Here is a 17,335-nt window from a genome sequence, read left to right as displayed (position 1 = left end):
CTTTTTCTTCACATATTGAGATAATGTGATTTTTTATTTTTGTTATTGATATGTTCAATTATGCTGAGATTTTCTAAAAATATTTAAAGATATTGAACCAACCCTGCATTCCTGGTATTAATCCCTCCTGGTCATGGTATATTATCTTTATGATATATTACTCTAATCTCTTTGCTAGTATTTTATTTTAAGAGATGGAGAAGCTGTGGTTCAGGGATTTTGCAAGCAATTTGAAGACAGTGACAGAAATAAGGCAGATGTCCAAAAAGGACAGGTTCTTTGGACAGAAGTATATGGAGGTGTGGAGATGACCATCTAGAGAGATAAGGGTAAGATGATATGTTACCTATCAGAACCACCAGGTATATCAGTAAGAACAAGGTGGCCTGTAAGACATTAGCTCCCAGGTGTTGGAAAAGCCCATGAGGAAGAATCCTGTCACCATAGTGAGGTTGGCCATACTCTGAGAGTTCTCTTCATTGTCTGCAAAGCTGAAAAAGGTAGCTGTCAAATGATAAGAAAAACACTCAGTGTTGAATTTTAGAAGACCTCATTTTAAGTTCATTGCCTCACCTTGGGCAAAGTATGATTATTTTGTCTCCCTCAATTTTCTTAATTGTTAATGAGGGAATTGGACATAGGACCTGAGACTAGGGGATTGGACCATGAGGTCCATGAATTTTTAAAAATATGTCGGTAAGTTTATTTCCATACAGTTGGTTTCCTTTAAAATCTTTTTGTTTTATTTTATGCATTTAAAGATATTATTTAAGAAAGTTCTCATAGACTTCAACAGAAGGGACCCAAACCACATGAAAGGCCAAGAAGTGAACTAGATAATTTCCAAATGCTCTTCTACATTCCAAAGAAACTGTAACTCTATGAACAGGATCTTTACCTTGAAAAAAATGAAAATGATAGTGAGATTTCTTTAAATGTGTGATTTTAAAAGAGTATATAAAGCCAATTTTTTATAAGAACCCTGTGAAGTAGATAGCTCAAGTAGTATTATTACCTTTTGACACAAAAAAATACTAAGGTTTGGAGAAGTTATGTGACTTTCTGGTGTTCAGAAAAGGAGTTGGAATCAGGATATTAACCCAAGTCTCTGATGTCAACGTTGACTTGAAAGTTCTTCCAGGTTCCTGAGCTGAGGCAAACCTGAATTTGCTCTTTATGAACAAATGGTTGTCTTTCCATTCTTTAAGACAAACAGTGCTATGGATTCTGAAGCAATTTTAAATGCTATCCAGTGCCCAGGATGGATACCCAGTCTAAAACTCTGTTATTTTGATATTTTCAGTAACCTGGAATTCTCACAGAAATGAAGGCAGTTGGTACCATTTTGAGACCAACTTGGCCCATTTCATTTTGTGCTCTTTGTTGACTAAAGGCTATACCACCACTAATCCAGACCAAGCATCTGGAAATACAAACGCATTATCAACTTAAGACCTAACTCTTGGATCATTCCCATCTATGTTGAATCTGTCCTTCTGTTTTTAAAGGAGAAGATAGTATAGGGAATACCTGTCTCTCTCCTACCCCTGCCCAATTCTGATTCACATTGATTGAATTAAAATACCCATCTATCCTCATAAACTTATGAATTATATCCCAAAGCTTGTCTTCAAACCAGCTGTAAGGCCATATAGAAATGGATCTGTAGTGAAACAGGACAGCTTCAATTTTACCACAAGAAAAGGAAACACAAATATAAAGACAAACATTGATAGAGTTGAACAGTACAAGAGGACTATTCATTCTTGGTATGAAACCCCTTAAAATGCTTGGCTGGACAACTAGCCTTCCTTAATCTAACTATTTAGGTAATGTACATATAGATGTTCAATATCATTTTGTCTGAAATTTGTTTGCAGGGTCATAGACAAACATTTCAGAGAGCAAATCTATGCCATTTTCATCCAAGTGATGTCTGTATTCCTGCTTTCCAATTGGATGATGTATTCTTATCATATTGCATTGATTCAACTGCCGTCTATGCTTCTTTGGGAGTTTACAAAGCCTTGAAGATTCTGGGGAACTGATCAATTTCAGAATGACCATGGAAAAGTGGCTAATTGCTTGCTGATTCAGTAAATAGCATTATTGCTATTCAGTCATTTCAGTGCTGTCTGATTCTTTGTGACCCCATTTTGGCTAAGATACTAGAGTGGTTTGCTATTTCCTTCTCCAGCTCATTTTACAGATGAGGAAACTGAAGCAAATGGGGTTAAGTGACTCACCCAGGGTCACACAGTTAGTAAAGATGAGTCTTCCTGACTTTAGGTCTGACACTGTATCTGGTAGGCCACCTAGGTTCCTGTACTCCAGATGTCTACTGGATGAGAATATCCAGCAAAAGCTAGCAATACCTCTGGAGATCTGTGTTAGTGCTACCACTATAAATATTTCTCTGTGTGTGTGTGTGTGTGTGTTTGTATGTATGTGTGTGTGTGTATCCTTATAAGTATTGCAAAGGCCCAGCAAGTCCAAAGTCAGCTAGCTTAATTACTCATTTATTATTTATTAACAGATTTTGAGGTTTCAAACATCTGTGAGGAACTCTTCATGAGTAACAAAAGACAGTGTGTTATAAGATTTGGTGAACATAACTTTTTATGAGTGAAGAATCCATAAGCTGGCTAGGAGGGATAAAATCCAGTTATTTTTTTAGATAAATGGAAAGGAATAAAAAATGAGATATAGTCTAGCATCTCACATGAGTACATCTTGAAAGCTGGCAGTGTTAGGGTGAAGTTCCTCTGACAGCAAAATTTCTTGAATTGTACTACTTGTAATGTCATCTTCACTCTGTAATCTGATTTTCATCATGGCAACCATCTGACCTCTAGTTTATGTAGACCCTTGTATATAGCACTATAAGTACCCTCTTCAGTTTATTCTATTTTTGTGTATTCCTCCATAGCTATTCAATATGGTGGCAACTCTGAGAAATCCAAAGCCAAAGGGGCACAGATGGCAGCATAGGCAGTGGTGGCAGTAGCAATGATTGCAGGGGAGTCTCCTTCACTTCAGTTCCAAGGATTCTACCTGATGTCATCACTTTTGTATTCCATAACTTGTTCAGTTATTCCTTAATTCATCAGCACTCCCTCAGATTCCCAATTTTTGCCACCTCAAAAAATTCTATAAATGCTTTTGTACATTCTTTGCTACAGTTTGTTTTGCTCAGGACTAATCCCTCCTTTCTCTCTTAATCTTTCTCTTAAATTCTGCCTTTCCTCTTCTTCCCCCATTTCCCTGCTCAGAGAAATGCATTTCTATACTTCTATACTTAATTCTCTCTCTCTCTCTCTCTCTCTCTCTCTCTCTGTGTGTCTCTGTCTCTGTCTCAATCTGTCTCTCTCTTTGTCTCTGTCTCTCTCTGTCTCTCTTTGTCTCTCTGTCTCTCTCTGTCTCTGTCTTTTACCCCCTGCCTCCTCCTGCTTTGCCATCTCCTCCCCATCTCCTTCTCTCTTTTTTTCTCTCCTCCCTTTCCCTCTCATGTTGAAATGCAACTGCTCTCCCAAACCATTTTCTTATTTGTTTACATGTCTTTGTACTTTGATTATGATTTTACTTTGTTTCTCTCTCTCTTGCCCCTCCTTCTTTTCTTCTCTGTTCTTTCCACCCTCTTTTTAAAATGATCAAACATAAAAAGAAACACACCAGGCCCTCTATCTCATTAGAGTCCCTGACTCTAGGGATCAGAGGGGACATGTTTATCATCTCCCCATATTAGAGTATAGGTAATTTATCCTTTTTAGTGCTTTATACTTTTTCATTTGTGTTTCCGGTATTACATTGTTATTAACCTCTGTATTTGAAATTTAGGGTTTCTATTCAGCTCTTGCCTTTTAGTATGAAATGCTTGGATTTCCTGATCAGGATTTGATGTAGTGCATCCTCTAGTTCTGTTTGAGTGAGTTTTGGGGTACAACTTACTATGCTTCTTTCTGCTACTGTGCCACCTTGTATCCACCTTCCCTATTTTGAATTTAAGAACTATATAAGGCCAAGGAAAAAATACCACTTTTTAGAGAGGTGAGAGAATTATATCTATTGTCTACAACCTACTATGAGTTCTTTTGCTAGTTCTATTTTAAATTCAGTCAAAAAAAGGCTACCTTATATAAGATTTGCATGGTTACCTTGAGTGATTGAATGGGAACCAGAGCTCTTTTCCACCACATGTGTAGGCATCTGAGCATGAGCTGTGGTTTTAGAAGACAATTAGGTGGACGAATTAATCCGGAGAGATATAATTCCTGAAGAAATCTTCAAGATTGATCTAATTTCTCTCAAACCTAGATCGAGTGGTAGTTAGCTGTTAGTTTCAAATGAAAATACCAATGATTTTTGGATCATATTTTATGTCCTGCTACCTTGATGAAGGTATATTTTCTTGATTTATTGGTTTTTAAAATCTTCTGTAGAAATTCTTCAGTGAATAATAATTATCCATATACAAATGCTTTCATCTCCTCTAATCAATAATCTAACAATTTATTTTTCTAGTTTTATTTGTATAGTTAGAGTTTAAATAATAAAAGGAATAATGAGAGTCCTCATTTTTCACCGTAATAGCTTTCCTGAGAAGGGGGAAATTGAAGAATGACAAAGGAAATAACATGAAATTGGATAAGAGTGGGAGAGGAAATGTGGTATTTCAGAAACTTCAAGTTCCTGTTGTTCACAGAGAACCTGGAAGCAACAGGTTTGGCTGTAGCCCACAAAGAAGACCCTTAAAATTCAGGTAGATTAGAAGGCACGAGACATATTGAGAATCAATCAACTAATCAGGAAACAATTATTGTTTACATACTATGTGTCTGCAGAACTACTCAATTGTAAGGATACAAGTATGACAAATGAAGCAACCTCTACTCTCAAGAAGCTTGTTTTCTAAATATAGTCATACCAAGTACCTGTATAAATCTGTGTAGTACAAATAAAAGAGAATATATGTATATATATATATATATATATATATATATATACACACACACACACACACAAAAGTGGTTAAATACATGGTATGTTGGATGGGGGAGATTAGAAAAGGCTTCATTCAGAAGATGTTTGTTCTGTAATAAGGACAGAGAAGAGACTCTTTGAGGAACAGAGGTAAGGAAGGATTGCATTTAAGACATGTTCTATGTTCTGGGCAAAGGCATGGAGAAAAATGATGAAGTGGGGAACAGAGAGAAGTTCAATTCAGCTGATCAAAGCTTGTAGGAGGAGGAATAATGTTCAAAGAGACTGGGAATATTGATGTGGGGTCAGATCTTACAGTATTTTAAAGACTAAATAGAGGAGTTTTTATTTTATCCTTGAAGCAATAGGAAGCTAGTAGAGTTGACTGAGTTGGACAGTAACATGGTCCTTAAGATTTTCCCTCAAGTAAAATTATTTTTTTAATAGTGTGTAGAATATTCTGTACTGTTTAGGGCCTTGAATTAGGGAGGCTTTATGGGAGACTGTTTCAATAATCCAGGCTAGAGGTGATGAAAGCCTGAACTAAGGTGATACCTGTGTCAGTGGAGAGCAGGTATCAAATCTGAGTGATTTTGTAGAGGAGAAAAAAAATAAGCAACAAAAAGTTGCTTGTTCACAACTGATTAAATAGGCAGCCTACATGAAGCAGCAAAGTGCAGAAAACAATAGGAGACTTCATGTGCCAGGAAAGTCAAACTCCCACCCATCAGTGTTTCCCTTCAAACTTTCATAGAGACAGTTCTGGACTTTCAGCCCAACCATCCTGGAAATAGTATCACCCTGCACTACCTCTGTTTCCAGCCAAGTCCCTATAGATGCCCTCCATGGACTTACCCTTCTCAATGGGAGACCTGACAATTTCTTCTGCAGTTTCTTTTAAAGCAGCCACAGCTTTTGATGATCCAGAAAAAAGTTCTCTGCATTGTCAAATGGTGTGATGTCAGAAATGGTTATCATTTTGTCATTAGAAATAACATTAAGATGTCTCACCACTGGTCTTATTGTTGCAACCTTAGTTCCATGACATCTTTCCATCCCTTTTGCATATGGATTCTATTATTTATTGTCTTCCCCTATTTGGCGATGAGCTCCGTAAGAGAAAAGACTGTCATGAAAATAGTATAAAGATGCTTCTAGTTGCCCATAATGAATTCAAGTTAATGTGTTTTCAGGCAGTGACTTACAATTGGGTGTAAGAGAGGTTACTGATATCTTATGGTCAATCATCATTTATATTGCTGTATGACAGGCAGGCAGTCAGTCCCCTCAGGAGAAGGAAGGGAAAAACCAATGCAACACGCAACAAACCCTAGTGAAGTTTACTGAAGAGTATATAGTCTCAAAATGACTGAGTCTCAGGTTGACAATGAAGCTTAAGAATATGGTTGCTCTTGTCCCCACTCTCTTTGGGTACTTTCAGATGAGGGACACATTCTTGGCTTGTGGACGAACCCATATTAACTGGTCCCCACAACTTCAGTTACCAGTTTCAGTGTACTAGTTCACGGGAGAGCAGTATCACAGATTTAATTATCTATTTTTTTTAAACTACTGTCTGACTTGAGAATTCTTTTCCATTTACCTTATCTCTTCCAGCTTTCCCATTTCTTGGTCTTTCTAGTGTTTTAACTCATTAAGGGAGAAGGGTTTATCTATCATCCCCATTCTGAAATACATACTTTGGTTTTTTGAATATTGCAGTTATTAGTGGGTTACTGTTTGAGTCCATGATTGGTTTTGTAGGTACCTCTTTTCTCCACTCTGATAACTATTTCTTCTTTTACAATGGGAAACCTAGAGAAGAGGTGCCATTAAAAGAGTTCAGGAAGGGTGTAGAATCACCCCTTCCACAAAATACTTCCAAATATGTATACTTTTAAAAAGAAAGCAAATTACCCCTTTGTGTTTATTAATCTATCTGTAATGTTAAATACTATATAACATAAATTATGTGTTCATATCTAATTATATAATGTCAATTAATTACATATCACACATAATATCATACATATACACACAAATATGTTGTTGTTCAGTCATTCAGTTGTGTCCACCTCTTTGTGACCCTATGGCCCATTGTCGATGGAGTTTTCTTGGTGAAGGCACTGGAGTGATTTGCCATTTTCTTCTCTGGTGGATCACCAAACCATAGGCAAAAGAGAGGTTAAGTGACTTGCCCAAGATCACATAGCTAGAAAGTTTTTGAGACTGGATTTGAACTCAGGTCTTCTTGATTTTGAACTTAGGACTCTATCCACTGCACCACTTAAATGTATACATATATGCATACATATATCTGTACATATATGAGAATATATGAATATGAAGAACTTAACACAATAAGACCTCTTTCCAACTTAAAATGTCCTCTGAAGGGACAACTGGTCACAGAAATTTTAAACACATATTTAAATATATGGATTTATCTGAACATCTTTAGATATGGTCTTGAATATATATTTATTTTCTGTCAATGTGAACATAAAACTACAAACTCTGTGGTAACAAGCTAATGGTAAAAATAATGTATTTTCTGTTTGTAACTTCAACAAAAAGCAATCAAGTTACACACTGCTTTTGTCTTCTAAGAATCTTACTTTAAAAATGGAATTCTACATATTAAATGAATAATAGATTTGCACGATCAGAAAACACAACTTAGTTACTTGAATTTCATTTGTCCCTTCATTCCACCAATATAACAAGCCCAAACAGCCTACATTTCAGTGAAATGAACAGACTGAAGGAAGTAGGAACAATAGGCTAAAATTGCAGAGAGACAATGCTTGGCCTAATGTGAGGAAAGTGTCTAAACAATTAAAAACCTGCAAATGTGGAATGGGTTGCTTTTGCCTGAAGTTTTTATGCCTCTCTGAAAATACTCACTTGAAGTTTGGATGAGCATGAATTGTGGATGTTTTATATCGATGTCAATTTCAGGTATAGGTTAGACTAGAGGAATAGTCTTTGATGTTCCTCTGAATTCTGGATTTCTGTGATTATGTTCTAAATTTAAAGGTAAAATCAAGGGGCCACCACTTTTCTGAAAGAAAGTTACTTATTTGAAAATAATGTATCTGAAGATCATCTCATCAATTTTGTCAACTGTTTACTTACCAATTGGTTGCATGGAATAGAAGAAAACATTATCTGACTTGAAAAGAGATGGAACACTTGAATCAGAATGCCATCACTTACTGTAGATCTTGAAAAAGATTAGTTTCCTTAAATATGAAATGGTGGCAATAATCCACTTCTTAACTATTTCTTACTGTTATTGTGGTGATAAAATATTGGATTGTGAAGATACTTCAAAAAACCATAAATCAAAAAAGACATGTAAGGCACTTTTGGTCCTTTATTGTAAGTTGTGGCATTCTGATTTAAACGCTTCATGTGTTTTCAAGTCAGACAATAGCTTCTATTATTCTATGTGAACAGTTGTTAAGTAAACATAAATTCATCAGGCATCCTTCAAGTACATTATTTTCAATTAAGTACCCTTTTTTTTTCAGAAAAGTGGTAGCCACTTGATTTTAGGACTAGAATGGATGTACATACTTTTAAGAGCATATTGTTATGATGTTCCAGGACCTGTGGGAGTCGACATTTTATAATTGAGGAGTTTGACATGGACACATGAGCAAGGTAGGATGCAGCCAGAGCAGTACATAGGGGAAAACTGTTTGCTCTAAATGTGTACATCAGAGAACTAATGAAAAGAAATGCAGGGGAAGGTGGCCTAGCCATTCCAGATCTTCAATTGTGATATAAAGCAACAATCATCAAAACTACTTGGTACTGGCTAAGAAATAGAGTAGTGGATCAGTGGAATAGGTTAAGTATGCAAGACACAGTAGTCAATGACTATAGTAATCTATTATTTGATAAACCCAAAGACCCCAGCTTCTGGGATAAGAACTCACTCTTTGAAAAAAAGAAAACTGCGAAGAAAACTGAAAAAGAGTATGGCAGAAACTGGACATAGACCAAAATCTCACACCATATACCAAAATAAAGTCAAAATGGGTTCATGATTTAGATATAAAGGCTGATAGTATAAGCACACTGGGAGAGCAAGGAATAGTTTAACTGTCAGATCTATGGAGAACAGAAGAATTTGTGACCAAACAGGAGATAGAGAACATTATGAAAAGCAAAATGGATAATTTTGATTACATTAAATTGAAAAATTTTTGCACAAACAAAGCCAATGTAATTAAGATTAGAAGGAAGGTAGAAGAATCTTTAAACCAGTCTCTCTGATAAAGGCCTCATTTCTAAAATACATAGAGAATTAAGTCAAATTTATAAGAATAGAAGTCATTCCCTAATTGGTAAATGGTCAAAGGATATGAACAGGCAGTTCTCAGAGGAAGAAATTAAAGCCATCTATAGTCATATGAAAAAATGCTCTAAATCACTATTCATTAGAGAAATGCAAATCAAAATAACTCTGAGATACCACATCACACCTATCAGATTGACCAACATGACAAAACAGGAAAGTGATAAATGTAGGGGAAGATGTGGCAAAATTGGAGCACTAATGCATTGTTGGTGGAGTTGTGAAATGATCCAACCATTTTGGAGAGCAATTTGGAACTATGCCCAAAGGGCTATAAAAATGTGCATACTCTTTGACCCAGAAATAGCACTTCTAGGGGTACATTCCAAAGAAATCATACAAATGGGAAAGGGACCCATATGTTCAAAAATATTCATAGCAGCTCTTTTTGTGGTGGCAAAGAATTGGAAATTGAGAGGATGCCCATCAATTGGGGAATGGCTGAGCAAGTAGTGGTATATTAATGTGATGGAATACTATTGTGCTATAAGAAATGATGAACAGGCTGACTTCAGAAAAACCTTGAAAGACTTCTATGGTCTGATGCTGAGTGAAGTGAGCAGAACCAGGAGAACGTTGTACACAATAACAGCCACGTTGTGTGATGACTAATATTGATAAACCTAAACCTACCCAGCAATACAAGGATCTAAGACATTTCCAGAGGCCTTGTGATGTAAAATGCTATCCACATCCAAAGAAAAAACTATGGAAGTTGAATTGCTACTTTTTTCTCTTCTTCTGAGTTTTGTTTCCTCTTTCTGATGGTTCCTCCTATTGGTTTTAATTTTTACTTACAACATCACTAGTGTGAAAATATGTTTAATAGGAATATAAATATATAGCCTATATCAGATTGTGCACCATTTTGGGGAGGGTGGTGGGGAATAAGGGGGAGAAAAATTTTAAACTCAAAAGCATATGGAAATTATTATTGATAAATCAAAATAAATTGAACAAAAAAATACAAATAGAGGAACAAGTCAAAGCAGTGTCAGATTTTATATTCTTGGACTGAAATATCACTGCAGATAGTGACTTCAGTCACGCAATTAAAAGGTGCTTGCTCCTTTGAAGGAAAGCTCGGGCAAATCTTAATAGCATCTTAAAAAGCAGAGACTTCACCTTGCTCATGAAGATCCCTGTAGTTAAAGCTATGGTTTTTCTAGTAGAAATGCATGGCTGTGAGAGTTGGATTGTAAGGAAACCTGAGCGCCACAGAGTTGATACTTTTGAGTTGTGGTACTGGAGAAGACTTTTGAGAGTCCTTTGGACAGCAAGGAGATCAAATCAGTTAATACCTAAAGAAATTAACTGAGACTATTCATTGTAATGACAAATATGTTAATTTATACTATTCATTGGAACAACAAATACTGGGGCTGGAGCTTAAATATTTTGGCCACATAATGCATAGACCTTGGTGTTGGGAAAGTTTCACTAAAGAGTGAACAACAACCATTTTTGATTTTGCTTTGTCTAAGATGATAATCACTACCCCTGCCTATTTTGCCTCAACCAAAGCATAAGAGATTCTGCTTCAGCCCCTTATTTTAACTCTGTGTATGTCTCTTTTTTCCAAGTGTATTTCTTCTAAACAAAATATTGTTGGATTCTGTTCTTTTAAAATCCATTTTACTATCTGCTTCCATTTTATAATGAATTCATCTTATTCACATTCACAGTTATAATTAGCAACTGAATTTCTCTCTATCCTATTTTCTTTTGTTTTTCATTCTCTCTCTTCTTATCCTGTTCCTCCTTTCAAGTCTGTTTTGCTTCTGACCACTGCCTTCCTTTATCCACCCTCTCTTTTATCACTTTCATTTCCTTTCTCTTACTCCCTTCCCTTCCTACTTCCAAGTTGAGAAAGATAAATTTCCATACCCAATTAAGGATGTGTAGATGTGTGTATTTTTCTTTGAACCAAGAGACTGATGTTCAAGAATTTTCTGCCACCTCAATTTCCCCCTGCCTTTTAAAAGCCCTTCCTTTTGTGTCTCTTTTACTGAGATAATTTTACTCCTTCTACCTCTTCCTTTCTCCTCCTTCCAGGCCATTCTCTTTTCTCTCCTATCCATTTTTTTACATCATCCCAACACAATCAATTCACTTTTGCCTCCTTTGTCTATGTTGAATCCTTCTAACTTCCCTAAAATAATAAGTTCATAGAAGTTTCATGTATCATCTTCCCATATAGCAATGTAAACTTTATTGAGTTCCTTATGATTTCTCTTTCATGTTTACTTTTTTATGCATCACTTGAGTTTTGTTTGAAAGTAAAATTTTGTATTCAGCTATAGTCTTTTCACCAAGAATGTTTCAAAATCCTCTGTTTCGTTAACTATCCATTTTCCCTTGAAGGATTTTACTCAGTTTTGCTGAATAGGTGATTCTTGGTTGTAACCGCAGCTCTCTTGCCTTCTGTAATATCACATTCCAAGCTTTCCACTCCTTTAATATGAAAGCTACTAAGTGTTCTGTGATCCTGAGTGTGACACCATGTTATTTGAATTGTTTCTTTCTGGCTGCTTGCAGTATTTTCTCTTTCACCTGTAAGATGTGAAATTTGGCTATCATACTTTTGGGAAGCTTCATTTTGGGCTCTGTCAGGTGGTAATCAGTGGATTTTTTCAATTTCTGTTTTACCCTATGGTTCTAGGGTGTTGGGGCAGTGTACCTTTATAGTTTCTTGAAATATGATGTCTATGCTCTTTCTTTGATCATGATTTCCAGGTAGTACAATAATCTTAAATTAATTTTCCTCAATTTATTTTCTAGGTCAGCTATTTTCTGATGAGTTATTTCACCTTTTCTTCTACTTTTTTCATTCTTTTGACTTTGTTTTATTTTTTCTTGATGTCTCATTGAGTCATTAGCTTGCAGCCACTCGATTCTAATTTCTTAGGAATTATTCTCATCAGTGAAGTTTGTACTACCTTTTCCATTTGACCTACTGTTTTCTAAGGTTTTTATTCAATATTTCTGTGACTGCAGTGAGAGAGAAGCTTGATCCCAGTCCCAGTTCGGACATAGCCCTGGGCAGCAGTTGCTTCTGGAGCTTGGTCCACAGATTGAGGGGGAATTTAGTGGCTGATCAGAGGGGGATTGCAGGGATCTCTTTGCTGGTGCTGAGCCAAGATTCTCTTGGATTACCTGTACTTGCATCTGGGTCATAGTTCTAGGTGGCCGTCCTGGGGCAAGGAGTAGTGCTGGCATGGTGGAGCTTTTGGTGGCAGTGGAGAAGGAATCCTCTTCATAGTTCTAAGGCAGAAAAGAGTGCTTGTGGTCACTCATAGAGCATGGCACAGGCCAGGAAAGGAGTCAACACCTCGCCCTTGATCATACCACCCTGGAAGAATGGAAAATTTACAGGTCCCTAGAAGTATCTCTGAAAACAGATGCACAAAACCCCCCAAAGGTTGGGACAGTACATTCTCCACACTGGAAGCAGACGTTCTCCTTAAAGAAGAGTTTAAAACTCAAGTAATTGGCTAGAATCATGAGCAAACTGTGCAAAAAAACTCAGACCATAGAATCTTACTTTGGTGACAAAGAAGATGAAAACATATGGCCAGAAGAAGACAACAAAGTCAAAGTTCCTACATCCAAAGCCTCCGAGAAAAATATGAATTGGTCCCAGGTCATGGAAGAGCTCAAAAAGTATTTTGAGAAGCAAGTAAGAGAAGTAGAGGAAAAACTGGGAGGAGAAATGAGAGTGATGCAAGAAAATCATGAAAAACAAGTCAACAGCTTGCTAAAGGAGACCCCCAAAAATACTGAAGAAAATAAATGGTTATTATGGACTTACTATACACTGGATGCTGTGCTATGCTCTAGGTTTACAAGTATTAAATGGCACAGTCTCTCCTCACAAGGAAGATAAGGGAGATAAAAAATATGTGTATAAGTATAGTGTTGCTATTGCTTTTAATTCTTCATTTTCACAGAGGACCAATGATATCTCAGGTGATGGCTTGCACATAAACTGGATTTAAGTGAGGCAGAGTTTGCACAATTTCATTAGCTTCCCTCTTTCTTTCAGAGTCATGGAAGTTCAGTGGCAGGACAAAAGCCAAAGTGACTGGTGCTGGCCTAGGATATAGTAGATGACCTTGGCATTTCCACTGTGTGACCAAGCTTACAGCACACCATAATGCCTGCTCCAGACACCTTCATGGCTACTGGAACAAATTGTTCTCATCTGCCCATTCTGCTGGGGAAAGTCTTCACATGCTTGAACAGCATAAACCTAAAGGATATAAATCAAATGTATACAAATGGTTACATGCCAGGTTGTTTGTTGTGGGAGGCACTAGCATACAGGGATCAGGAAAAACTTTGTTTAGAAGATGGTGCTTTGGGTGTATCTAAAAGGAAGAAAAAGGAATCTGAGACATAGATAAGTGGAGAGTGCATTTAAGGTATGTGGAATGGCCACTACAAAGACAGTTCTGTTGTATCATCAAATATGAGAAGGTTGATAATGTCCAATGAGCCTAGAAAGATTTGTCAAGGCTGGGTCTTTCATGAAGTGCTTCCAAAACTGAATAGAGGTGTTTACATTTTTGATCCATGAGGTAATAGGAAGCTGTTAAAGTTTATTGAGTGGAGAATTCCATGGTCATATTTGTGCATAAGTAAAATTTCTTTGACAGTCCTGTGTAGGATGTCCTGGAGTGGTGAGACACTTGAGTTAGAGAGCCAGGTAGGAGGCTGTTGTAGTAATCTAGGCCAAGGTAGTGAGGATCTGAACTAAGGTGATAGCTGTGTGAGTAGAGAGAATGGGTTGGATTCAAGAGTTTTGTGGAGGTAGAAGATTTGGCAACAGATTCTATAGGCAGCCTGAGACAGAAAATTGCTCTGAAAAAAGGCAAGTGTCTTCATGTGTCAGATAAGTGAAACTGCTACCCCTAAGACATGGATGAAGATGGTCCTTAGATCTTGAGCCCAAGAACCTTCGAAATTATATGAACCACTAAACCATCATCCCTGCTTCTAGCCCATTTTGTACAGCTGCCCTTCACAGAATAGTCCTTGTGGAGATGAGATGTGGCAACTGCTTCCTTAGGAGCCATAGCTACAGATGAAAAGAAAGCCTTTGGCATAGCCAAAGGTACAATGTTAGAAGTGAATATGCTTTCATCAGTGGAAATAACATTAAAGAAGACCCCTTAGCCTCTTTGCTTTTGTGCCCTAAGGACCATTGAGCCTTTCCTTTCCTTGTAGCTAAAGCCTCCTATTATGTGTTAGATTATGAGTTCCTGGAGAAGAGGGATTCTTTGGTTTTTCTATTTGCATTTCATTACTTAGAAGAGTGCTTTGCACATAATAGACTCTTAGCAAACACTCCCCCCCACCATTGTAATTGATTGAAGATGATGAATCTACGATATTGCTATAGTTACTAACTTGAGAGACAGGGATGATCATGGTGATTTTGACAGAAACAGATAGTGAAGTGTGGCAGTGAAGATGGTTTGGAGGTTATGTTGAATTTGAGATGTGTGCAATACATCCACTTTTGGAAGGTCCAAAGGATCATTGCTGGTCTGGTACTGAAATTAAGTGGTGAAACTAGGATTTTTTTCTGTCTGTCTATCTACATTCTTTATTTCTGTCTATCTATCTATCTATCTCTCTATCTATCTGTCTGTCTCTCTATCTACCTTTTACCTATCTATTGATATTAATATACATAAATGTATGTATCTATCTTTTATTGATCTAACTTCATGGTAGTTATTTATATCACTAAAAGTGAAAAAAATTAGCTTTCCATCATAACTCAGACTATCATAAATTTCTGTAATATGATTCCTTTTTTCCCCTGAATCTGATCACCCATGGAGAATCTTTCTCAAGGTGTTTGCGTTTTCTGCCATAATGTCTTTTCCTAAAAGTCAGCCCATGAGACATAGGATGCTGTCCAGAAGGGCATTTTGAAGATACAAAGTAAAACCATTAAAGTGGTGATAAAAAAAAAGTGTGACTAGAAGATTGAGCATGAATAAACGCATGAGGTAAGAGAATGAATATAAAAGGATCTCATGGCATATCAAAATAATGTCAGGAGTCCTAAAACTGAGAATAAATTGAGGCTTACAAGGAAAGCTAAGGACGTTGGAAAGTTTTTGTTTGTTTTTGAAATCATATGGATAAAAAGACTAAGATCAAGAAAAGGAAAGGACTACTGTTTCATTTGGATAAGATGATGATAAAGAACCATAGAGAGGAGGTGGAGCTGCCTTATTTTTATTTTACTCCTTTATTATTAGCCAAGGAGAATAAGTTTCTCACCAGAAAGGACAGATAAGGGTGGGGAACGTATATCCTCAAGGGGATACATGTCCTTCTAGGTCCTTAGGGGTGGCCCTTTGACTGAATCCAAACTATACAGAACACATCCCCTTAATAAAAGGATTTGTTCTGTAAAACTTGGACTCAGTCAAAAAGCCACACCCAAGGACCTAGAAGTCACATATGGCCTCTTGTCTGCAAGTTACCCACCCCAAGACGGAACAAAATGTGTTGTAGATTTGATACTCCAAGTAAAGAAAGGGATACTGAGAGTAGTTAGCAGAGGAATAATATTTATTGGTGCTGAAAGAAGTGGCAGATGTACTTTTAATACATCTATCCATGACCTTTGAAATATCAGTTAGAAGAAGAGAGTTCCACCAGATTGGAGGACAAAGGTTTACTTTATTATTTACAGAAAACATCCTTTTGTCCCTGGATATGTAACTACTTGGCTTAGTGGAGGTTTCCCTAATTTCTTCATCTCTTATAGCAATTCATTTTGTGTGCCTACATGTTAGAAGTAGTGTTCCTTGCATTCGACTTTCAAGGACCTGTGATTTCAACACAGGGGAACTTACTAACCTCTTTGGAACGGTTATATGGAGGAACTCACAGAACCAACAAATAGTACAACCAACTTGACAAAATCATGACAACATTCATTTGGAAAAACAAAAGTTCTAGAATAAAAAATGAAATCATGAAGAGAGGTAGGAATGAAGCTAGTAATAGCAATTCCAGATGACACACTATATTACAAAGCAGCAAGTACCAGAACCATCTAGTGTTCATTAAAAAATAAAGAGATAGATCAGTGGAACAGACTAGAAAGGAGAGAATTAGAAACAATGCAGCTCAATAACCTAGTTATTGATAAAGTGGAGAACACAAATTATCTAGGAAAGAACTCTTTTTTTGATTAAAAAAAACTACTGGGAAATGTGGAAAGTAGTCTGATAGGAAGTAGGCTTTGACCAATATCTTACACCATGTTCCACAGTACATTTTAAATAGATACATGACCTTAATATTAAAGATCATACTATATATACTTAGAAGAGAAGCAGATCATATAACAAGGTATAGGGTTTCACCTGTTGAAAGCTTGTGAGTCAGATGGCTAGTGGCACCTTGCTTTTGCTAATATGTTGGACAGAGGCAGAGAGGGTGCTGAGTAAACTCAAGTTAGGTATTAGTTAATAGGTTTTTAAACTTTCTTTTGGCTTCTTAGTGTCCTAAACCATGGAGATAGCTGAAGTTGCTTTGCTTTGGTATGTAAAGAGGTGTGAAAGGTTGTGAGGATCAGAGACACTGTCTAGTCCTCTACTTCCATCTTGTTGCTCTTGTGAGCCTGAAGTATCTTATGTAGAACATTTATTCTTTATTAAATAAGTGACAGAGTCAATTGCAAAAGCTAAAATAGATAACTTTGATTACTCAAAACTGAAAAGCTTCTGTAGAGATAAAATTAATGCATAGGATTAATAGGATAAGAAGGGAAGCAGTTGAATGGGAAAAAGATTTTTGAATCAAATTTCTCTGATTAGGTAAGTGGTCAAAGGATATGAACAAATAATTTTCAAAAGAAGAACTGCAAAGTATTCACTACTACATGAAAGAATGCTTCAGATAACTAATAATGAGAAAAACCAATCAAAACAAACCTGAGGTTTCACCTTACAT

General features: G+C 36.6%; 1 pseudogene; it reads right to left on the bottom strand.

Moving 5' to 3' along the window:
* Nucleotides 1-1,825: 1,825 nt before the first annotated feature.
* The window catches only part of LOC114037198, a 91,889-nt pseudogene continuing 76,379 nt past the window's right edge, over nucleotides 1,826-17,335 (bottom strand).

This window comes from Vombatus ursinus, unplaced genomic scaffold (assembly GCF_900497805.2).
Source record: "Vombatus ursinus unplaced genomic scaffold, bare-nosed wombat genome assembly UNPS02000582.1, whole genome shotgun sequence".
NCBI classification, from domain to species: domain Eukaryota; kingdom Metazoa; phylum Chordata; class Mammalia; order Diprotodontia; family Vombatidae; genus Vombatus; species Vombatus ursinus.
This window is presented reverse-complemented; position numbering and strand designations above follow the sequence as displayed.